A 25,085-nucleotide genomic window follows, 5' to 3' on the forward strand; every position below is an offset into this window, starting at 1 on the left:
AAACTCCTGGAAGAGAACATAGGCAGAGCACTCTTTGACATAAACTGTAGTGATATTTTTTTTAATCTGTCTCCTAAGACAAAAGAAATAAAAGCAAAAATAAACAAATGGGACTTAATTGAATTTAAAAACTTTTTCACAACAAAGGAAATCATTGAAAAATGAAAAGACAAGCTACTGAATAAGAGAAAATACTTGCAAATAATATTAATAAGGTATTAATATATAAAATATATAAACAGCTCATACAGGCAGAGTTCCTTTTAAAGGAAGTTCTCTTCTATGAGCTGTTGTTCCTTTAAGTGGAATAAAAATTCATCTCTGGGGGAAGTCTATTTCACTGACAGTAACTCCTCCACAAACAAAACTTTTAACTTCAATAACTGGAAATAGACCAAAATGGAGTTCGCTTTTCCCTCAAAGTAAACTTGCATTGCTAAAGGCCAAAGGTCAGAGAATTGTTTATACATATATATATATATATATATATATATGTTAGAAGTAAATAATCCTTTTGTAGTGGGAAGCATTGAGTATAAATGGACATTTCCATGTGTATAACTGTAAGCAATTCTTATAAACTATTAAATAGTTTTTTATTTTCACAGACTTAAAGCATTTATTCCCTCCAAAATGTCTTTGGAGTGCTATGTTTCACACAGACATATTACATTTTTATTAAACTAGATGCCATATTTAGAGATCTCAGAATCTCAAGAATATTGGTCTGTTTGGAAAGGTACCCTCCAAACAAACAATTTTTAAAAGATTTAACTGAAAACATTAATGTTTTGTTGATAAAAATGTGAAACAAATGTGTTTGAACTGAGTCTTTTGTGTCTGATTTACTTAGGAGGGTTTTCGTACGTGAAGCTTATTTACCAACATTAAAAGGTACATGAAACATATTGTTGATTGAAACTACAAAATAAACTGCACACTATGATGCTATTTCTATAAGTATGTGTACGTCAAAATGTTCAAAAAGACATGTGCTAAAATGAGTTTTTCTCCCACCTCCAACTCTTAAAAATTGTATGACCTCAGAGAATCCCAGGGACGGGGGAGCCTGGTGGGCTGCCGTCTATGGGGTCGCACAGAGTCGGACATGACTGAAGCGACTTAGCAGCAGCAGAGGCAGCAGCAGCAAGGAAGTCATTTAACTACTCTGAATTTACTTTTTAATCTGAAATATAAGCAAGGAAAGGATAAAGTCAGAAAGGGTCATCAGCTTTGGAACCAATTTGTATGGGAACACGTTGTAACCTTCCATTTCATTTTTGGTGACTAGTACATGACTGTCAGGAGAGACTCAATAAATGTTGCATTACAATGACTTTAACTGGATTGAATGAATGCATCTTGTGTAGACCACTTTCCATTGAACAAAATAATGTAATCAAAGTCCTTTGCACAGTGCCTAACACATAGAAAACAGTCAATGAACTTTAGTTATACTTATCAACATTATTAGTCTTATCATTACATGACCATAAAAACTTTAAGACTGAAATCACTACAGAATTTCCAAATGAGTTTGGAAATGATACTAGACGCAAGATGTCTTAGACTAATTCTTAAAAATAAAAGGCAGCTTAATTAAAACCTAAGCACCTGAGGATTTGAAAAGAAAAAAAATTAAATCTCACCCATTATCTAATGTCATTCTTCCCTAATTCAAGACATGAATTAAATGACTCAGAGCCAAAGTATTTTAATAAGGATGTGAGATTTTTTTAAGTGACAAATCAGCAGAAGCAACTAATTTGCATAATCAAAAATAATTCTTGGGCAAGCATCCATAAACTGCTATATCTACATCCATACACTACCTTCCTCACAGGGAATGAAAGCAATGAGAAACTTCTCAAACAAGTGCTGGAAGGGTGTGTTCCCAAGGCACAGAAGGCAAGAACAATTTGAAAAGGAGGTTCAGCTGGTTGGGTTTTGTTTCCACTCTTTAGATTCTGCTCACATTCTTGGCTGTTGATCAGTTTCTTAGGAAAGAAAAAAAAAGTATGATAGATAAATTCTGACAGCTCAGGTTTGCTTGAGAGACAAAGTAAAATTAACACAGAGTTCCAATAACCCAGTAAGTTTTCAGGAACATTCATCTAATAAAACGATGTAAAATCTTGAATCTCTCAGCAGAAAAAGAGAAAGGCCGTGTGCCACAAATAATTGTTATTAGATGCTATAAAAAGCAGTCTTTCTCTGTTACCCATTCTCAGACATTAGTGCCACTAAAAATGGAGTCACTGAGTTATGTTCCCAAGAATAATTAACTCATGCTTTTGTGACCCCTAATTCCATATCAAAACTCACCTAGAAATTCCATGAAGAAAGAAACAATCACTTTGTAGGAGCAGAGGTTTATTTGAGAACTCAAACCACTGTAACCATTATTGAGACTTCCTGCATAGGCTCTATCAAAAAAGAAGCCCCTTTAAATTCCTTAAAATCCTTATGAGTACAGCTCTGTACAAACTATTATGTGTAAAATAAGCTGCAAGGATATATTGTACAATAGGGAGTATAGTTAATACTTTATAATAACTATAAATGGAGTATAACCTTTAGAAATTGTGAATCACTATGTTGTGTACCTTAACATATAATATTGTACATCAACTATAGCTCAGTAATAACAATGGAAACCTTAAGAATACAGCTCTAATTTTAAAAAAGGAAGAGGCATTTAATTCTACCCAAAAAAGTCATTATGAGAGTAAGAAATAAAGGATAGAGGAATGCATTTTTCCATGAAGCAGGAAAAAGTAGTTAACAATGAAATTATAAAGACAATGAATAATATCAATTGAATAACTATGATATTCAAGGCATCCATACTCACAATATTTTAATTCCCTTGAAAACTTTATGTGATGAACATTTATTTGCCCCTATTTTTCTGAAGGGAACATCAGTTCGTATGCTGTAACAGTTTTAGTTAGAGTAAAGAATACTATCTGCTCTGATAAACAGACCGCAAATCCCTCTAGCTTAATGGAATAAAAGCTTACATCTTTCTCACATCTCTGTCCAGTGCAGACATATTGTTTGAGCAGTCTTCCACATACTCATGCAGGGATTCAGACTCTCATCTTTTCAGATTAACATATGCTAGAGCCTCAGAATCTATGGATCACATTACCTCTACTCATGTTCCACTACCAGAACTCAGTTCCATGGTCACATCTAATTATAGGCTAGGAAATGAGGCCTTCTGCTTCAAGGAAAATGAAATAGCGAGAGCCTATTCCTGGTATCAAGTAACTAGTCCATGGCACATAATTAATGGGCTTTGACCTCATGAACCTTACAGTCTCTAAAGACACAAATGCACATAAAGGTAAGGTTGCAACTACAGCGGTACCATAAAATAGAAAGATATGGGCTTTAAAAGTTTATGAAGGAGGCTGGAGGGGAGTAACAATTGAATGGAAATTTGAAAGATGAGTGGTAGAAGGTTCTAGGCAGAGGAGGCAGCAGGTGCAAGGGTCCATTAACAGGAGAGAGCCTGGTAAATATGAGGACATTTAAACAAGCCTTTGCAGCTGAAGAAAAGAGAGAACAAAAGAGTGGGGAGATATTTGGCCTGGAAGGCCGTGCTGATCAGTGCTGCCTTTATCTCCAGGGTAAGGAGAACCAGAGTTTTAAACAGGAATATGAATTGATTGGATTTGCTAGTTGAAAGCATCTGTCTGTATGCCTTGCAAAGAATGGATTGAAGAGGGTGTCCAGTGGATAGTCAGAGACCCCTAAGGAGGCTATTGTACCTTATCAAATAAGGTGACTTGGACCAGTGGTGTGGGCAGGGAGACAGAAAGAGGAAAAAAGGGATTTGAGAAGCATTTAGGAATGAAATATATAAATCTTTGTGATCGACTGGATTTAGATTGTGTCTAGAGTTAGCAGCAGCATCAGAGAATGATGGGGATTTGTGAATACTTTCTTGACAAGTCTAATTACATTAAAAGTAGCTTTATTCAGAGAACTTATTAAGTAAGGCAACATTCATATAAAATAGAAATAATGTTATGCTGTTTTATAATTAGAACCTATTGATTTTTTAAAGTAAAAGTAAAAATACTAAAATAGTTCTATTCCTTGCCAGTCCCCCTCTTATGTTTCTTTTAAGTATCAGACTAGGTTTCTTTTTAATTAGTCTCCTCCTTTTTCATAACTTATTTTTTTTATTTCCTTTAAACCTAGGAAATTCATGGGAGATTCAAACACATTTTCTAAATCTACTTGAGAAAAGAAGCAACATTCTTTGGTTGCATCCAGATGTTCTAGCCAGTTAAAATGGGGTGATTTTGTGAATGGAAAATTGGCTGGGTGGAAAATTCCCCTAATTTTGTTGTGATTACCTAAACTAAATTTGTGTCCTTCTAAATAAATACTACAATGCCCCAAAGAACAATATTTTTGTCTTGTCTTGGAAATAGATATACACATCATGGCTGTGCATGTTAGAAGCGTTGCTGCTGCTGTGTCGACTCTGTGAGACCCCATAGACAGCAGCCCACCAGGCTCCCATCCCTGGGATTCTCCAGGCAAGAACACTGGAGTGGGTTGCCATTTCCTTCTCCAATGCATGAAAGTAAAAAGTGAAAGTGAAGTCGCTCAGTCGTGTCCGACTCTTAGCGACCCCCTGGACTGCAGCCTACCAGGCTCCTCCATCCATGGGATTTTCCAGGCAAGAGTACTGGAGTGGGGTGCCATTGCCTTCTCCAGTGGTTAAGACTACATTCTTCCAATTCACAGGGTGTGGGTTCAATCCCTGGTCAGGAAAATAAGATACCATATGCTATTGGGTATGGCCAAAAAAAATAGCAAATAAATAAAGAACATTCTGATTTGCATGTTAAGAAAAAGGGAAGAGAATACCACCCCTTCTAAATCAGCCAGTATTACCTAAAGTCAGATTTCTAATCACATTTTCAGATTGTCTAAATCAAGTGGTCCTCAGAGGTCACTAAACCCACCATAGAAATGAACAGGTAGTGGTATCTTCTTTACTTCTCTCTGGAGTCAGTGGAGAATGGATGAGAAGGAGTGTTCAGGTGTACCTTCTTCAAGTGAGTCTCTAATAAGTAATCCCCACTACTTACCAACTTCCTTTTGTGGGGTTCATCTTTGGGTACTAGCAACTCTCCTGCAGTATAACAGCCCTGGATAGTCCTAAAACTGAGCAAGCAGAACTCACAGCTCCTAATCAGAAATCAATCTCATTTTTCCCAATGCCTTTCAGTGGGATTGTGCCGGGCTTAGTTTCTCAGTTGTGGCCACATGGACTGTAGCCCACCAGGCTCCTCTGTCCATGGGGATTCTCCAAGCAAGAATACCAGAGTGGGTTGCCATGCCCTCCTCCAGAGAATCTTCCCAACCCAGGGATCAAACCCAGATCTCCCACACCGCTGGCAGATTCTTCGCCATCTGAGCCACCAGGGAAGCTCAAGAATACTGGAGTAGGGATAGGGTAGCCTATCCCTTCTTCAGGGGAAATTCCCAACCCAAGAATTGAACCAGGCTCTCCTGCATTGCAGGCAGATTCTTTACCAGCTGAGCTATCAGGACTAGGTATTAGTATTTCCCTGACCTTGGAAAACTTTAGGGCAAGTTCCATGACTTTGGTGGTCACTTTTAGGTAACAAAAAGTTTCCAGTTATTTTGAGGCAATAACATCATCTCAGTTTAGTAACTGATCCATCCAATCCAGTGAAACAGCCAAAACATGTCAAACCTTCAAGGTTAAGTTTCATCTCCTTAGGTATGGACCTTCTCGGAAAGGGAAAGGGGAAATGATCAGTTTCCTCCCCTCTTTAGACAAACTGATAATCATGTTTCTGAGCTTTGGAGGCATGTGGTTTGAAGGAATACAGAGACAGGAAAGCTCTTTCTTGGCTACCATTTATTTTCTCATTGAACATCTCCTGTGGACCCTTCTGGAGGTAAATCACAGGTAATCTCTCACCAGCATTCTTTTCTAAGAATGAAGGCAGTTTTTCTGCATGGTCACTTACAGCTTTTCCCTCACCTCTAGAATGTGGCCTGTATCTTGACTCACCCTTTTCTCAGTTGCCACATCCCTCAGGCAGCGCAGGATAAACTATGTTTATCCTTGTACAAGATAAATGCAATTCCACACACATAACACTCCTACCTTTTGGGATGACAATTCAAGACCAATAAAAATTCAAGGACAAAGTAACTCTCCTAATGTATCCTCCTCTAATCTCTAATATTCTAACCCATTTATAATCTTATTTGGAAGAGCAGTTTAAGCCTCATGGAATGAGATTTTGTCTATCTCTTTTGCAAGTCCTGTATGGCGACCTCACATTTCTTATTGAAATGTAGCATCTATCATCATGGAAATTTAGCCAGAACTGAAGCTAAAATAATTACATTTAAATAACTTATTATCTTGCCTAATTAAACAGATTTCTCAGTTAAATTTTGGTTCCTGCTGATTATGCTGTAATGTTACTTTGGTATGTTTTGAAAGGGTTTCACCTTCTGATTAGACTGTTCTGTATTTTAAATTCTAACTCTTTTGTTCATAAAATTGCAAATGACCATCAGAGCAACTAATTTAATCTCTGTTAGATCAGTGATTGTAATTGTTTTTCATAGGTACCATTCTTCTTAGTAGCTAGCAATCAACAGGGCTTTTGATATTATGACAAATTATCTGGTATCTCATTTATCTAGAAACAATATAGAAAGTGGGGTAGACTATAAAATATAGCAAGGCATTTTGAGTCTACAGATTTTCAAATTATTTTTGTTTTCAAAAGGGAAAGGAATGCAGCTCAGAAAACTCTAAAGTGTCTGAGTAGTAGAATTATGGACTCACTATGGTTGGATATTATGTTTGAGCTCCTGGACTCTTGAGGGTGTGAGGATGTTAGCAGGCCAAAGAAAGCATGCTCCCAAGGATGGACTGCCTTCAGGAATGGTACTTATCTACCGAAGCCCATCACTTTTTGTAACACTTTATCCTCATTTCATTCCCATGACCGCGACCAAGTGACTGGGGATATGGAAAACTTAACATTCTTTGCCTCTTAAATTCTTTGAAATATAGGCTGCCTCGAAATGTTCAGTGTTCCTCCCTAATTACAAGTCCTTTGGAAAATGAGCAAACAGGGAATTAAACAGACACTTTTTTAAGACATGAAACTGGAACCTATTATACAGAGTGAAGTAAGTCAGAAAGAAAAACACCAATACAGTGTACTAAAGCATATATATGGAATTTAGAAAGATGGTAACGATGACCGTATATGCGAGACAGCAAAAGAGACACAGATATAAAGAACAGACTGTCAGAGTCTGTGGGAGAAGGCGAGGGTGGGATGATTTGAGAGAATAGCATTGAAACATGTATATTATCATATGTGAAACAGATCACCAGTCCAGGTTCGATGCATAAGACAGGGTGCTCAGGGCCTGTGCACTGGGATGACCCTGTGGATGGAATGGAGAGGGAGGTGGGAAGGGAGTTCAGGATGGGGAACACATGTACACCCATGGCTGATTTATGTCGATGTATGGCAAAACCAATACAATAGTGTAAAGTAATTAGCCTCCAATTAAAATAAATTAATTAAAAAAATAAGAACATGTTTAAGATAAAAGTCATTTATCTTAAACTTTCTTCTAATGCTCATTAAGATAATTTTGATTACTTTTAGACTTTAGCCCACAGGAAAATGTTTTGTTTTGTTTTCCAGGGTGGTTAGCTGTGAATTAGTGCTTCTAAATTTTGCTACACATTATTATCACCTGGGGAACTATAAAAAATCCCAAATCTCAGAGTACATTCCAAACCAATTAAAGCACAACTCCTGGGAGTGAGGCCCAGGCATCAGTATTTTTTTTAAACTCCTCAGGTGGGTCCAATAGAGAGCCAAGTTTGAGAACCACTACTTCGTGTGAATGACTGTTGGCCTTGTGCAAATACAGGGAGGACGTAGGGAAGTTCTTCCTTAGCTCTTACAGATAGCACTCAACACAAGTGGATGCTGTTTTCAAAAATCCAAAAAAGGAAAACCAAAATTTATAAAATAAAGGGTGTATGACTTACATTAAAATGTCTTTTTTTAAAGAAAGTGTTCATCAAAGACTCCTTTAAAGAGTAAATTCTCTCCATAAATGAAAATATTCACCACATGTACAAAAGTAACTTGTAATAATCTATGAAAACATGTGTGTTCTACTATAACCTCAACCAAATATGTCTCAAATCTGAATTTATCTCCCCAAAATTGAGTTGCTGTCCTGACATCAGTAATTCTGTCAATAATGAAATATTCACTGTTCCCTGGTCTTGACCTCTGAAAGACATTTGTCTTTATTTTATTTTATTTATCATTCTATGTAATAAAAGCCTGTTTGCATCTCTTCAAAGTGATTCTACTTTCTGTTTTTATATTACCTTCCTTATAAGGCCCACTTTTATTCCAGGATTATTACTAAAGCCTCCTAAAGTATCTTCCTGCTTTTAGTTTTCATTAAAAATTCTCCCATGTCCTGCACTTCTCAAAAATCTTCAGTGGTTTCCAATTGCATTTAGAATAAAGTTTATGCTGTTATTTTTTGTTTTGTTTTTTTTGTTTGTTTTGTTTTTCTTTTTTTAATATAAATTTATTTATTTTAATTGGAGGCTAATTACTTTACAATACTGTATTGGTTTTGTCATACATTGACATGGATCCACCATGCATATACATGTGTTCCCTATCCTGAACCCCCCTCCCACCTCCCTCCCCATCCCATCCCTCTGGGTCATCCCAGTGCATCAGCCCCAAGCATCCTGTATCCTGCATTCAACTTGGACTGGAGATTCATTTCACATATGATAATATACATGTTTCAGTGCCATTCTCCCAAATCATCCCACCCTAGCCCTCTCCCATAAAGTCCAAAAGACTGTTTAGCCTGGCCTAGCCCAGTCTGGCTTACTAATCCTCCACAATTTGACTTTACATTGATATCTTTCATGTCTCCCTTCCAGAAAATGCTAGATATATTCCATCATTCTATGACTTTTTGTAATTTTTTCTCTGAAGAATATCCTCCTTACAGTTTTATTCCCATTCTTATTTTACTTTCATTTAAGTCTCAAATCAAATCCACTATCGTCCAAAAAGTCTTCCAGGCCAGGCTACCTGTACCTGTGGAAATCTCTTAATCTCCCTCTCTCTCTCTGTCTCTCATTAATTACTTACTGTTACATGAGCTTTTCAGGGCTGCCTTTCCATTATCGAGTTTTCCATGTATGTTAAGTCCCATCTCCTCATCCATGGTGTAAGCTTCTTGAGGGTATACACCTTCAGTGTTTTCTCCATATAACTTAACACTGTGCTATCCACAAAACAGATGTTCAGTAAGTATTTTTATTGAATACAACATTTCATAAGGAAAAAGTACCATTAATCTCTATCATGTTTTCTGAGTAGAGAATTTCTGTTGTTCAACCTTGTCAGGTAGGGATCTAAGTAAATTCTTTTCATGATAGACTTGGTACAAGAAAAGAGAGATAATATCTCTCCAGCTTTTATCCACCCTTAAATGTTTCAGTGCCTAACACTGAAATAAATTATAGGACTAGAGATTAGAAGTAAAGAAAATGATAAATTCCTAATAATTTATTTTTAATTAAATTAATGGAAAGGAGTATCATGTCCCTAGGTAGAAGAATTAAACATTTCCAAGCTTTATTCCAAAATAAAGAGTAGATTTAATGAAATTCTATCTATGCAAATGAGAGCTTGTAAAAATTATTCCAAAATTCACTTGAAAGATGAATATAAGGATAGTAGAGAAAACAAAGATAGCAAATTTCATTTTTACAAACTAAAAATAATTAAGTAGTAATACTAGTAAATATTTTTAAAAAGTAAGGTTGCAGTAATTACAATAATAGTTTTGGCCCAAAAACAGACATAAAGAACAATGCAACAGAACAGATAACCCAATTGTATAAGAACTTAACAAATGATGAAGGAAATATTACAAATCAATAAGGTTGAGGCTTATCCAATAAATGGTATATAGATAATTGACCAAGAATTTTAAAAACAATTTATTTAATCCTTCATTTTTTTCACAGAAATCAATTTCCAAAATACTTAAAGTTAAATATAACAAACCTCTGAGGGAAAAAAGAACTTTCTGAGCAAAACAAATGTCCAAAAATCAAAATAAAGAAATATTTTTGCTATAATCAAATAAAAGTGAAAGAAAGTGAAAGTGAAGTCGCTCAGTCATGTCTGACTCTTTGCAACTCCATGGACTGTAGCCCACCAGGCTCCTCAGTCCATGGAATTCTCCAGGCAAGAGTACTAGAGTGGGTTGCCATTTCCTTCTCCAGGGGATCTTCCTGACCCAGGAATCGAAACCTGGGTCTCCCCTATTGCAGGCAGACACTTTACCATCTGAGCCACAGGGAAGCCCCATAATCAAATAAAAACCTGAATTATAAAATAATTGTAAGATAAGAATACATGCAATTAACATAACTAATGAGAGTTAGGGTTTTATACAAATTACAAAAACCAAACCCACAGAAGATTCCCTACAGATAAAAGGCAATTCATAGAAAAGTAAATTTTAAGAATATGTAAAAATATTCAATCTCATCAGTTAAAAAGGTTTTGATCAAATTATAGTAGTCAATGTTTACAAGGATAAGGTGCAATATATGTGCTCATATTTTGCCAGGGGGAGCTTAAGTTTGCAAAACTCATTTAGAAGCAATTTGATATTAAGTCTTAATATTTTACCCAGGATTTGCATTTTGGGGAGCATATTCTAGAAACAATTCTAAATGTTAGGAGGGGAAATTGCATACAAGTAATTCTTCCCAGCATTATCTGCAATAGAAAAAAAAGAAGAAACAATTAAAATTTCCATAGAACAATATTAATAATGATATTTTTTGTCAACCAGTGTTACACTGCTGCTGCTGTTGCTGCTGCTAAGTCACGTCAGTCGTGTCCAACTCTGTGCAACCCCATAGACGGCAGCCTAACAGGTTCCCCCGTCCCTGGGTTTCTCCAAGCAAGAACACTGGAGTAGGTTGCCATTTCCTTCTCCAGTGCATGAAAGTGAAAAGTGAAAGTGGAGTCGCTCAGTCGTGTCCGACTCTTAGCGACCCCATGGACTGCAGCCTGCCAGGCTCCTCCGTCCATTGGATTTTCCAGGCAGTCAGTAAAAATAGTATTCAAAAAGATTATGCCATACAGTGGAATAATATTAAGCCATCAATATGAAGTACTGATTCATAACTCAATATGGATGAACCTGAAAAATGCTATCCTAAGCAAAAGAAGCCAGACACAAAATGATTCCACTTACATAAAATATCCAGATTAGGCAAATTCATTGAGAGAGAAAATAAATCAGTGGTTTCCAGGGACTGAAAAAAGAAATGGGGAATTATTGTTAATAAGTAAATGAGATTTATATGAAGGGATGAAATTTCTGGAATTAGTGATAATAACAATGTATGCTAAGTCACTCCAGTTGTTTCCAACTCTGTGGGACCCCACAGACGGCAGCCCACCAGGCTCGCCCGTCCCTGGGATTCTCCAGGCAAGAACACTGGAGTGGGTTGCCATTTCCTTCTCCAATGCATGAAAGTGAAAAGTGAAAGTGAAGTCGCTCAGTCGTGTCCGACTCTTAGTGACCCCATGGATTGCAGCCTAACAGGCTCCTCCGTCCATGGGATTTTCCAAGCAAGAGGTACTGGAGTGGGGTGCCATTGCCTTGTGAATATGAAATCATTGAGTTGAACCCTTTAAAAGAGAAATTTTATAGTATGTGAACTATAGCTCAGTAAGTTATTTTTAAAGACTATACCAGTATGGAAAGTGTTCATGACATAAGGGTGAGAAACACATAACAAACAAACAAACAAAAAATTATATAGGCAAAATACAACAATTCCTTAACTGTAAAATAAAATTTTTGAACAACTGAATATAGGAGGAAACAGCTATAGGAAAGAAGAGAATGGACTGGTAAAGTAAACAGAATGAGGTGAAATAATTTTGTTATTTGTAGTGCAAAGCTGTGTTTTGGTAGGCATTCTTGGAGACATCTTGTAAGAGGTCTGATTAGCATAGATAGCTAATCTATGCTTAGCCATTACTTCCCTGGTCATCATATACAAGTACTCAGATGACAAGCTGACTGAAAACATTTTAATTAATAGTGTAGCTGTTTTAATTTAGGCACCTATTCCATATCTGAACTGTAAGAGTGTGATTGCCTTTCATTGCGTATTTTTAAAAAATTTGTTACTGTGCTTGAGTAGCCAAGGTCTCAGATGTCTGGATAGTCTGAATATGTGTCAGAAATTATATTTACTGACAAGTCCCTCAAGAAAAGAATACCTCCCTGGTAAGCAATGGCACCCCACTCCAATACTCTTGCCTGGAAAATCCCATGGATGGAGGAGCCTGGTGGGCTGCAGTCCATGGGGTTGATGAGGGTCAGATGCAACTGAGCAACTTCACTTTCGCTTTTCATTTTCATGCATTGGAGAAGGAAATGGCAACCCACTCCAGTGCTCTTGCCTGGAGAATCCCAGGGAGCCTGGTGGGCTGCGGTCTATGGGGTCACACAGAGTTAGACACAACTGAAGTGACTTAGCAGCCACAGCAGCAGCAGCTGCCACACAAGTGAGCCTGAGATAGCGGACCTCACATCACATCATACCTGAACTAACACTCATTACTTCTCAACCATTCACAGAAGTCACACTCCCGAGCCAACTAGGAAATCTTACTTTCCTGTAGAGACTCACAGTTTCCAAAGAGACTCAACCCCCATCTTCCACATCAAATTAGCTAAATTCTCCCTCTAGTTCAGTTCACTTCAGCGGCTCAGTTGTGTCAGACTCTTCACGACCCCATGAACTGCAGCACGCCAGGCTTCCCTGTCCATCACCAACTCCTGGAGCTTGCTCAAACTCATGTCCATCGATTTGGTGATGCCATCCAACCATCTCATCCTGTCATCCTCTTCTCCTCCTGCCTCAATCTTTCCCAGCATTAGGGTCTTTTCAAATGAGTCAGTTCTTCCCATCATGTGGCCAAAGTATTGGAGCTTCAGCTTCAGCATCAATACTTCCAATGAATATTCGGGACTGATTTCCTTTAGGATGGACTGGTTAGATCTCCTGGCAGTCCAAGGGACTCTCAAGAGTCTTCTCCAACACCACAGTTCAAAACCATCAATTCTTCAGCGTTCAGTTTTCTTTATGGTCCAACTCTCACATTCATACATGACTACTGGATAAACCATACCTTTGACTAGACAGACCTTTATTGGCAAAGTAATGTCTCTGCTTTTTAATGTACTATCTAGGTTGGTCATACCTCTCCTTCCAAGGAGTAAGCGTCTTTTAATTTCATGGCTGCAGTCACCATCTGCAGTGATTTTGGAGCCCAGAAAAATAAAGTCTGTCACTGTTTCTATTGTTTCCCCATCTATTTGCCTTGAGGTAATGGGACTGGATACCTTGATCTTTGTTTTTTGAATGTTGAGTTTTAAGCCAGGTGTTTCACTCTCCTCTTTCACACTCATCAAGAGGCTCTTTAGTTCCTCTTCACTTTCTGCCATAAAGGTAGCGTCATCTGCATATCTGAGGTTGATATTTCTCCCGGCAATCTTGATTCCAGCTTGTGCTTCATCCAGCCTGACATTTTGCATGATATACTCTGCATATAAATTAAATAAACAAGGTGACAATATACAGCCTTGACGTACTCCTTTCCCAATTTTGAGCCAGTTCGTTGTTCTATGTCCAGTTCTAACTGTTGCCTCTTGACCTGCATACAGATTTCCTAGGAGGCAGGTCAGGTGGTCTGGCATTCCCATCTCTTTCAGAATTTTCCGCAGTTTGTTGTGATCCACACAGTCAAAGGCTTTAGCATAGTCAAGGAAGCAGAAGTAGATATTTTCCGGAATTCTCTTGCTTTTTCTATGATGCAACAGATGTTGGCAATTTGATCTCTGGTTCCTCTGCCTTTTCTAAATCCAGCTTGAACATCTGGAAGTTCTCAGTTCATGTACTGCTGAAACCAAGCTTGGAGAATTTTGAGCATTACTTTGCTAGCATGTGAAATCTCACTTTCTTTTAGAGACTCACAGTTTCCAAAGAGATCCAGCCCTCTTATTCCACATTAGCATTAGCTAAATTCTCCCTCTGTGGAAAGAAACAAAGCCCACTTCTCCCCTTTTTAACTAGTACCTCATCTTCCTTCCCCTCTGGTTCTCAGAAAGATCAGCTGAAGCCATAAAGCCTACTTGTTTTATCCGTGCCTTGTGAGCTGGTGATCCTGTGTAAAGACATACTCATTAAAGCAGAGAGAAAGAACCCTCTGTTGATTTCTGCTTCTATTACTAGAAAATTAGTTTCTTATCAGAGTAACACGCCTAAACTTGCCTAATTCCTAGAGGTATTGATAAAATCTAAAACTAAAAGCCAAATATTTGAGGCTTATGCTTTGATTTTAGTCAAAAAGCATCTGCATTTTAAAAATTATTTCCCTTAAGAGAGTTCTTAGAACCATTCCAGATGTGTTATCGTTTGTAGCTGCCAGTAAAATATGTGAGTGGATATTTCTAGGAATCACAGAGTAAAAATGTTCCTACAGTGATGTGAAGAATTTGACAAGTAGTGTACAGCATGTGACACATTATTTTAATTTTCAGAGTTTGTTGAGAAATTGTTAAGCACCCAATTAGGCATCGCTTATCCCCAAACACTTACTTCCTGGCAATATGTTTATAGACTTAACTCACTTGAGTGGTTTTAAGGATCCAAAATATATTCTAAGGAATGAGAGTTTGACTTCTAAATACAAGTAGAAACTTCTCTAGGGATATTTTTTTCCATGTACTATTCTTCATGTGTTTCACCCACTACTTGATGGTAAGTAAATTGTTTATTGTTTAAACCATTAGGATAATACTCTTCATCAGAGGCCTACTCTACCTGGATTGAAATCCCAAGTTCCTTCATGTCTGCTGTGTGCCTGAGTAATACACTTAACCTCAAGTTCCCAAGTTTCCTGATCCATAAAATGGGAAGTTTTTTTTTTCCTTTGGGGAATACACATAGTGTATGCATACATGCATGTATAATTTCTTTGGAGGGAATAGTTTTTTTTTTCTCTGTTGGAGGTTTATTCACTTCTCTAAACCACTTAATACAATTATGACAAAGAAAAGCACTAGTCTAAAATGTTAGTTATAGGTTGGGGTGAGGGAGAGCCTAGAGGGGGAAAAAAAGTATATATGGGCTTCCCAGGTGGCTCAGTGGTAAAGAATCCGCCTGCCAATGCAGGAGACACAGGAGGTACAGATTCAATCTCTGGGTCGGGAAGATCCCCTGGAGGAAGTAATTGTAACCCACTTCAGGATTCTTGCTTAGAAAATTCCATGAACAGGGTGCCTGGCAGGCTATGGTCCATAGGGTTGCAAAGAGTTGGACTTAACTGAGCAACTGCACACACACACACACACACACACACACACACATGCAATACTAAATAAGAACCATCTGTTAAGGCAGAAGGCCCAGAGTACAGAGCAAATGGGTGGGGAGGTCTCATAGATGCGGAGCATAGAAATTCCACCCAGGGTGGAGAGCCATACAAATGGGACCCAGAGTACATCGCTCTACTTGCCAGACACATATAAATGAGAATCTTTAAAAACTTGAGCAAATCATTCTCAAGGTAGAGCAGGTTCACAAACACACAATCTCAAGCCCCAGGGCTTGTCTGTTTCCTCTTTCGCATCACAAAATCATCTAAGAATCAGTAAGGAGTTCCATAAGCTTCCTCTTCCTTATCTCTCTTCTCCGCTTTAAGTTTCCTCTAAGTGTATAAAAAAATACAATGAACCACCTTTTATGGAAGCCCTTTGTCCTGAGCACTCTTGTTCATTGTACTGCCTTTCAAGGTAAAAACAAAAGGAACCTTAGCTAAAGTTGTTTTAAAATTAAAAATCAATTTAGTTGCCATGAGTATTGAAAGCAATGATTTATTTGAAATGCTTAACAGGGTGTGGTTAAACAGGCAAGGATGCTAGCTGTATTATTTTTTAACCATGTTCGGGACATTAACTGGCATCCTCATCCCCTGAAGAAATTAAGTCTCTATCAAGCAGAAGTCACTTGTTCTCTTTCATTAGAAATATAAGACAAATGTTTTTCTTTTCCCATTTTAAACCCTAGGCGTATTAACTCTTACATAGCTGGGTTATGGAAGTCTAGAGTCTCAGATGCAAGGATTCTTTCTAGTAAAGATTTAAATCGTCAACTATCTGTATTGAAAGGTTTGTTAATATATAATTACATATTGTGCTGGATGTATGCACACCCACTCAGTCATGTCCAACTCTTTCACGGCCTCACGGACTGTAACCCACTAGGCTCCTCTGTCCATGGAATTTTCCAGGCAAGAATACTGGTGTGGGGTGCCGTTTTCTCCCCCAGGGGATCTTCCCAATCCAGGGATCAAACCCAGGTCTCTCTCATCTCCTGCATTAGCAGGCAGATTCTTTACCACAAGCATCACCTGGGAAGCCCCAATTATCTATTATAAAGCATATAATTCTTTTGCCTAGACACCTTGGATGGAATCTGTCATTCTATTATGAATTACAAATGTGTAAATCTGTGTACCAGCTTTATGGTTTCTTTAAGACAATTTAAAAATACAAAGGAAAGTTCTTTTTTTTTCTGAAACAAAAATATAAAACACCTCAGTTACTCCTATAACATTTACGATTTAAATCTACAGTAGAATTATTTTTTCCCTTTTTCCATGTAAATAAATCACTATATGGGCTTCCCAGGTGGTGCTAGTGGTAAAGAACCCACCTGCCAGTGCTGGAGACATAAGACATGCGAGTTCAATCTCTAGGTCAGGAGGATCTCCTAGAGGAGGGCATGGCAACCCACTCCAGTATTCTTGCTTAGAGAATCCCATGAACAGAGGAGCCTGGCGGGCTACAGTCCATAGGGTCACAAGGAGTTGGACACAACTGAAGCAACTTAGCACACACTCACACTATTGAGTACTATTTTTTTTCTCAGTCATTTCCTTTCTTAAAATATGTATCTATTTATATGGCTGTGTTGGGTCTTGGATGTGGCACACAAGATTTTTTGTGTGTCCTGCGGGATCTTTAGATGTGGTGCCTGGACTTAATTGCCCCACAGCTTGTGGGATCTTAGTTCCCCAACCAGGGATTGAACCCACTTCTCCTGCATTGCAAGGTGGATTCCTAACCACTGGACCACCAGGGAAGTTTCTCTCTTAGTTATTTTCTATTCAGCTATGAAATGTATTTTATAAGTGGAGCAAGATGGTGTAATGTGTTATAAACACACCATATTTATTTTTCAGTTCATAATTAGATTATAATATAAAAGTCTCTGATATTAAAACACAGAATAATTTAGTGAGAAAAGTCTGAGATTTCTAGCCTGGATTTCAATCTGGAGTGAATTATCTAATTTTTGAGGGGCCTAAAGCAATTTTCTTAATCTTGTTTTGCCTCTGATTTCTCATTTGTAAAATGAAACTAATAGCATCTACAGTTTAGGGATTACAAGTAACAAATATAAAAGACCTTATTCAGTGTCTGTAATACAGCATTTGTTTAGCAAATTGTAGGTATTTTGATTATCGATAGAGAAAGACATTATGAGGAGTGACGGAATTAAGATGTAAAATGATCTCCATTATCTGAAATAACAGTACAGGTTCAATCAAATTAAATGTAATGATGCTTTTAGTATTCTCCAAATGCATTTGTATGGTTTAAGATCTGGGGAAATGAAAGCTAAAGGTTTAGGACTTCACATCCTTTAATATTTTAAATTAAACTCTATTAAATCTAGGTCATCCAGCATCCACATCCTGTTTTCCTGGATCCATGCAGAATTGAAACCAACTAGCAAGACTTTTTAAAATAATTCAACTAATCAATTGTGGTGGACTGTTGATATGTTTTTGAGGGCTGAAGGATGATTTTGCAGTACTTATTTCTCCTTTCTAACAATGCCCAAATTTCTTTTGAAGGAATTCACACTTCCCCCATTGTATATGACCTTGGGGGACTGTAACTAGGCACCCTAACTTCCCCTGGACAAGAGACAGATTCATGTACCAAGATGGACCATTCAGAGACTTTCTCCCTGAAATATGATCCCTGAGTGGGGTGACATAGAAACTGAAAATGGTTCACATTTGATTTTTCCCCAAGTTGCAGAATCCCAACTACACCTTTCCTGTAATAAGCCTGTATTGTGCTTCCAGCTGCAGAACAGCCTTGGGTAAACCTGTTTCCAGCTCAGCTTCTCAACTTCCTATAAGTTATGTGAGCCTTTCAGTAGATTCCTTCTTGTTCAGATTAGCCAGAATCATCCATTTCTGTTTACAACCAAAAAGCCCTCGCTGATACGTCAATCCAATTTTAATGAATGTTTTCTCAGAGCAGGCACTAGGTTAGGAGATTGTATAGGCTACAGAGATTCATAAAGCATGGTGACTATTCCAAATGCACTGGGGGAACCAAACATAGGTCCTTAAAAAGAAATTACTATGGAAAACAATGGATAATAAGTATCGAATAAGTAGAAAAATAATACCCCACAGTGGTTTAGAGGAGGAATATACTTCAGAATACATATTTCTGAATATATTTTATTGTGGTAAAAATGCGGAATTTGGAGCCAACAATGGGCTTCTAAGTCCCACCTCTGCCAGTTTTTATCTGAGTCCCACCTCTGCCAGTTTTTATCTGAGTCCTACCTCTGCCAGTTTTTATCTGTGATAGGCGCATTTCTCAGATTCTGATTCTTCTCCTGCTGCAGCAAATAAGAAAGTAGATTTTAACACATTTAGTAGTTGCTAATGACTATTATGAGCTAAGAACAGTCAGCAGTTTCATAAGGCAAGCCAGTCTATAGAAAAACTAACATTCATTGCATGCCTAATACACATTAAGCACTGTAGTACATAAAAAATTTGAGTCTGATGCCAATCCTATGATGTATGTATAATTATTACTCTTTTGTAAATGAGAAAACTTAGACCTATTGACATCTGGTAATTTGCCAGAGGTCCGAAAACTGGTAATTGACATATCATGAATTTGACCTACATCTAATGCACCTACATCTAACTCCCAGTTCTTTGCCATTTCCAAAAGATGCTACTTCCCTGATAGTACTTTTAGAAAACATAGGATTGTAGGCAAGAGGAATATTGTGAACAAAGTCACGTATTTGGGCCTGTCTGCTTTCATTTCCTGTAAGTGTTAATAGCATCCTCCTAATAACCTCATCAAACTCTTTACTCTCAGACACAGGCAGAGATGTGCCAGGTTTGTAAGTCACATGGAGTGCAGGCTTTGTGACGAGTTCACCATTTCATCTGGGATCTAGATCTCCAGTGAGGGCACAAAGTGGATGCATCTTCTCAGAGAATGCTGTATTTTGCCCTGGCATATAGATGAAAAGTGGGCTCAGCAATGCCATGATAGTCACATGCTGCCAAGAATATGCTACTTTTGTTTTCCCCTTTCCTCCAACTGAAATATAGTACAAGTCTTCTATCTAGCATGTCTTGGAAATACAAGGTTCCTATTGGCAAATGTCAGGTCATTGACTAAAGTAAACTGTTACTATCCAGAGATCTTTTAGGTCAGGCACTACAAGAAACACCAGGTAAAAAGAACTAAGGGAGAGTTGAGGTGTCTGGATCCTATAGCTGTATTTCCATGGGAAATCTTATGAAGCCAAAAATCTTCTGGGATTTTTTCAGAAAATTTGATGGAATGAAATCCACATCTCATCAAGGCTAGAACACCTCGAATGGCCAACAATATAGTGATTGAGCTACTAGTCCCATTAACTGTCTTATCCTGCTTATTACTCACAGTTTCCTAAAATCAATGGTTAAATGGCACAAACTTTTCAATTATTTGTGTCATAATGATCATACACAATTGAATACATTAATCAGTCATTGATTAAATTTTATGAATAGGGTTGAGAAGTTTAATGGGCCAAATAAGTCAAGATTGTATTACAATATAACTTTACATAAATGTTCAGTTGTGTCCAACTCTTTGTGACTCTATGGACTGTAGCCCACCAAGCTCCTCTGTCCAGGGCATTCTCCAGGCAAGAATACTGGAGTGGGTTGCCATGCCCTCTTCCAGGGGATCTTCCCAACCTGGGGATCGAACTTGCACCTGCCTGCATTTCCTGCATTGCAAGCAGATTCTTTACCCACTGAGCCATCTGGGAAGCCCACATGTTATTCATTCATAAAAATACCCACTAGCTGTGAAAGTAACATAGTAGGTATGGTCTTAAGTTAGTAACCATCAGAGTTACACTGTGAGAATAATTAGACCTCTGGAGAATGAGATCAGTTCAGTTCAGTCACTCAGTTCTGTCTGACTCTTTGTGACCCCAAAGACTGCAGCACATCAGGCTTCCCTGTCCATCACCAACTCCCAGAGCTTGCTCAAACTCATGTCCATCAAGTCAATGATGCCATCTGCATCTCTGAGTCATTCTGTCCAAATGCTGTGTTGCTGCTATCAAAAAGCAATAGATTTATGGTTAAGTGAAATATTCCTCTATCCATGTATTACTTTCTTATGAAAGGATGATAAAGCCTAATATTTTTATTGAGTTTATTTTAACTATATGGTCATTAATATGTGTTTTTAGAATTTACCCTCATGGACATGAAAGATTATGGATTTAGACTTTTTTGACTTGGCCTAGAAAATATCACTTACAGCCAAAGTATTGCAAAACAAATAAGCAATATAAATTCATGTCGTGTGCTTGCTTGTTTCCTGATATAGACTTCTTTCTGAATTAAAGCCATCAAGTTATACACTGCTTTATCACGCTCCTCAGAGTCACCATATACTCTTTTTTTTTTTTTTTTTTTTGTCAGGTGGTCTGGTATTCCCATCTCTTTCAGAATTTTCCACAATTTATTGTGATCCACACAGTCAAAAGCTTTGGCATAGTCAATAAAGCAGAAATAGCAACTAGGAAATAGTCCTCCAGTCTTCATGTGTATTAAGGCCTAAACCAGCTCTTAGAGGACAGTTAATTAATGTGTGGTCCATGGTTTCAGAGAGGGCCTTCAATATTTTATCAGCAGTCACCATCTGTTTTGGATGGCAATCCTATTGATCACTTGAAGAGTTTTATTTTGTTAAGTGGCAAATTTATGAAGGTCATTTTTTGGGGGTCAGGATATGATACTGTACCTATTTGGAAAAGGAGAATTTGAGAACAGACTGTATGTCTCTTTGAATGCTTAGACTTTATAGTAGCAGAGAGTAACCCATGACAGCTTATATAGTACAAATGTGATTTACAACTGTATTTTCCACTGCATCTTGAACAGGTCAGTCTCCCATCACTCAGCTCAGGTGATACAAAGAGCAGCTAGAACTGGGATTAATTAAGGGGGATTTCATTATTTTATCCAAATTTCATCTGTCTGTCTTACATGTGGCTCTTTAAAATTTTTTCTTCAAATCTTCTTTTTAATAAATACTTTTCTCATAGTATTTTCTCTCACCATATACTCTTTAAAGCATAACTGATCTATATAAAAACAGTCTATAGAAAATATTTTTCATTTACATTTAATATCCTAGCCTTTGTTTGCCTACATATGGTTTTAATAGCTTAATAGCCTTCATCTTTCCCTCCACATTTTTGACCACTGTATTTGTTACATATTACTACTTAACAAATTACCCCCAAAATGTTCAGCTTAAAACAATTAACATTTAGTAAGCTGCAGTTTCTATGAGTCAAGAATTTTGACTCACCTTAGCTGAGCCCTGGGACTCACAGTCTTAGCCAGGTTGTTAGCTGAACTGCTATCATTTAAAGACTCAACTGGGAAAGGATCTCCTTCCAAGCTCACTCATGTTATTGATCAGAGGCCTCCCTCAACTCCACGTCCATCAAAAGGGTATCTCCATATGGCAGCTCATAACATCTGACTTCCATCAGAGCCAGCAAGTAAGGGAGCAAGACAGGGTAAGAAAGATGGAAGTCAGAGTCTTTTGCCATCTAATCTTGGAGGTGATGGCCCATCACTGTCTCTCTGTTCTGTTAGAAACAAGTCACTAGGTCCAGTCCACACTTAAAGAACTTGATTCCCAGGAAGCAGGATTCTTAAGGGTCAGGTCAGAAACTGTCTCCTACATTCGCCAACATAAATGGGTAAGATCCACAAAGTGCATCTTTGTACTTTGAATATCCCTAATTACAATATTATCCCTAATTACAATCCAGAGAAGGCAATGGCAACCCACTCCAGTACTCTTGCCTGGAAAATCCCATGGATGGAGGAGCCTGGTAGGCTGCAGTCCATGGGGTCGCGAAGAGTTGGACATGACTGAGCAACTTCCCTTTCACTTTTCACTTTCATGCATTGGAGAAGGAAACGGCAACCCACTCCAGTGTTCTTGCCTGGACAATACCAGGGACGGGGGAGCCTGGTGGGCTGCCGTCTATGGGGTCGCACAGAGTCAGACACGACTGAAGCGACGCAGCAGCAGCAATTACAATCAAAGTCACTTATAAAATATTTAAATACAAAGAACAAAGGGGAACTTCCACCTAATCTGGATTCGCCAGTGTATCTACCTCTCTGATTGTTGTTCAGTCGCCTAGTCATGTCCAACTCTGCTACCCCATGGACTACAGCATGCCAGGCCTCCCTGTCCCTCACCATCTCCTGAAGTTTGCCCAAGCTCATGTCCATTGTATAGGTGATGCCTCCAGAAATCTCATTCTATGATGCCCTCTTCTTCTTCTCTGATTATTTCTTATTAACTACTGCAACACTCTCTTAATGGATTTTGATCAAATCCATTATGTCACTAAGAAATATCAGGATTATAGCTTAAGTATCTTCTTAAACTAAAATGCTATTGAAAGGATTTTATAGATATAAAATTAGCACTGTCTGTTTAAGTATGACTCACATAGCCTTAGATTTTTCCATTATTGTTTGTACCTTTTTCTATTCTTCCATCTAGTCTAATTTTTCAATTTTAATGACAGTGAAAGTGGTTTAATGGAATGGTATAGGAGAAGCAAAATATTTTGAGTAGTAAAATGTTTATTCATATTTAATTAAGAATACTTTCTTGCTCCACAGGGATGAACTGAAGATTATATGGCAAAAAGAGAATCAGAAACTATTATAGGACTCAGACTTTTTAATTCTCCCAAGTAATTCTGAAATTGACTACAGATGTCACATATATCTTCTGGAACAGTTTCACCATGTCATCTATGAACCATACCACTCCAAAGGGAAAACAAATGTGTATATGATTTGAGAGACACATAATAATATTTATTATACATGTATACATACTTGGCCCATTTATTTATGTATGCAATTCATGAAGCTCTAAAGCTTCACTTCCCACTCTATTAAATGAAGAAACACTGTCCTTTGTGTATGTAAAGTGGTGTATTAGTCAGTGTACACTAAAGTATGACAAGCAAACCAAAATCTAATGGCCTAACACAAAAACAGTTTATTTACTCATCACCCTGGTTGATTTCTGTCCTCTCACATCAGGACAATGAGTCCTGACCCTAGAATATTGTCACTGTCAGTTGCTTTCTTGCACAGTGCTTTTGAAACAAAGAAACCAATAGCTAGGACTTCATCTAACTTCCAGAACAAGTTGACTGTTTTGTGCCTGTCCACTAATAAATACCTGTTAGTACTGCAGTATAGGATCTGGTTGTAACATATTACCCAGTAGAAGGGTTGGGGTGGCAAGCAGAACATAAACCTCCTCTACCTTCAAATATCAGATATTATCTATCTATACTAAAAAATAAAACTGAGAATTATAAATGCCAAAAAAACGTGTGTCAGTTTTCCAGGCAATAACATACTCTTCATATTGATTTTCAGACAGAGCATCTTTTCAGCCGTCATCATTGAATTGATCTGGATGAGAAAGGAATAACTGAGAGACTTCAGGAAAGGTATATGCTCTATTGATTATGTAACTAAGTATACCGGTTCCCTAATGATAACTTTTAATGTGCATTGGACATTCAGATAGTTGAGACATTTTAATAACAATATTTCACTTCATATGACACAGAGATTTTACATTTGTTTATATTCTTCTGGGAAAGATATTATTGGAAAAACAGCAAGTGCAACTCTGAAAGCTTTTTCTTTTAACTGTGAGTGAAATATTCATCTTTGTTGTTATGAAATCTAAGGAAGTGGCAGATCCAGGTACATTTTCTGGAAGCCTGCTTCAATCTCTCTTTCTAAAACTCAACATATTTCTTTCATGAACAGAGATCAAAGTGGTAATGTTCCTTTCCGTCATGGTTTACTCATGGATTCAAAAGAAAACCAAATTTACAGGCGAACTTTGCATTTCTGAAAGAGAGTAAATTAACATTCCATTACTTCAACTACATTCTAAAAGAATAAAAATCAGAAATTCAAGACAGGTAAAAACCAGATTAGTAGTTGTCTTAAAAGAATCACTACAAAAAATCTAACTTTGTAGCTTTGCTTTCAGCAGATCTTATCCTAACATGTTATTTATTGGAACAGTCTTTGTAATTCATAAAGTAATTTCTCTATACATTTATACTTCTGCTGATAAAGGACTAATAACAAAGTCTCTGTAAGGCCCCCTGTAGTTGTGATAACCTCAAATCCTCTTAAAAATCTAGACACAGTCATAAGAGAGTTGTAACTTTCTAATAGATATTCATACTTATGAGAGCTTCTGACAAGCATTTTCACCTTTTGTACCTAAAATTTTATCTGATTCACATGATTTAAGCAGATAAAGCAGATGAATGAAATGACTTTAGTTTCTCTAAGGGCAGTCTCAATAGTCCAAAATTACTTTTTTCCTCTTGCAATTTCATTACCTTTTCTTTCATATTCCCATAGAAAACTTAATTTAAAAATTACATCTTCCAGTCC

General features: G+C 37.5%; 1 long non-coding RNA gene across 1 annotated transcript in view; it reads left to right on the plus strand.

Annotated features, from left to right (window-relative positions):
* The window catches only part of LOC113893741, a 176,976-nt gene extending 152,870 nt beyond the window's left edge, over positions 1-24,106 (plus strand). Inside the window, exon 3 of the long non-coding RNA XR_003511330.1 lies at positions 24,039-24,106. This is a non-coding gene — a long non-coding RNA (uncharacterized LOC113893741). The remainder of the gene's footprint in view (positions 1-24,038) is intronic.
* The last annotated feature ends 979 nt before the right edge of the window (positions 24,107-25,085 follow it).

Source organism: Bos indicus x Bos taurus, chromosome 5, assembly GCF_003369695.1.
Source record: "Bos indicus x Bos taurus breed Angus x Brahman F1 hybrid chromosome 5, Bos_hybrid_MaternalHap_v2.0, whole genome shotgun sequence".
Lineage (NCBI taxonomy): Eukaryota > Metazoa > Chordata > Mammalia > Artiodactyla > Bovidae > Bos > Bos indicus x Bos taurus.